This window comes from Cariama cristata, unplaced genomic scaffold, assembly GCF_000690535.1.
Source record: "Cariama cristata isolate BGI_N322 unplaced genomic scaffold, ASM69053v1 scaffold7431, whole genome shotgun sequence".
NCBI classification, from domain to species: Eukaryota; Metazoa; Chordata; class Aves; order Cariamiformes; family Cariamidae; genus Cariama; species Cariama cristata.
This window is the reverse complement of record NW_009597491.1, coordinates 67,859-68,671: the sequence shown is the minus strand read 5'-3', so window position 1 is coordinate 68,671 and position 813 is coordinate 67,859.

The window sequence follows — 813 nt, the reverse complement described above, 5'->3', positions numbered from 1 at the left end:
ATTCTCTCAAGGTTTCCTGTCAGCCCCCTGCCACTCTCACGTTCCCAGCTGCTTTTTTTTTTGTGACTACTCTTGCCACAAAACACTTGCAGTATCCTCCTGCATCCCTTTCTACTTGCTAGGCAAAAATCTGATTGCCGGCCAATGAATTTGCATGGACTGACAAAAGTCAGCCAGCTAAAACAGATTTTGCTTTCTCAAAAGGGGCATTTATTTTAATTTCTCTTCTTTCCTCAGCTACCAGTTTTCTAGAAGTTATAGAAAATTATTTATCCTTGAAGCCTTTACCTCCCCATCAAACGTGGTTGTCTTTGTAAGATGCAGTTATATTCACTATACATAAATGTGAACAGAGACAGAATTATCAATTTCTCCACCACTAGTCACACATCACACACAGCCTGGGTGTCTCCTACCCCCATAAGTTTTTGGAAGCTTCGCAAATGTCAGGGCTGCAGACATAGAAGGGACTCACAAAGATCACAGGCTACAGGTTCAGTCTGCCTGAGTCTTACAGAGGGGGGGAATACAACATCTCCAGAGACCCAGGGCACTGGTTGAACATGAACAAGCCAGGCATTATGAAACACTGCACTGGGTTTTCATAGAAAAATACATGTTTTTCTCTTTTTCTTCTAATCTGATTATTTTCCCAAGACATGGAAAAAAGGGTTACCAAAGGGCTGGAGAGCCATCAGAGAGGTTCAGAATGAAATTCCCAAGTATTGGTAAAAATACAAAAAAATGACCAGCAGAGAGGCAGTTGCCCCCTACTCTCCTCATTCCCTCTCACCCCAAAAAAATGCTGGTATC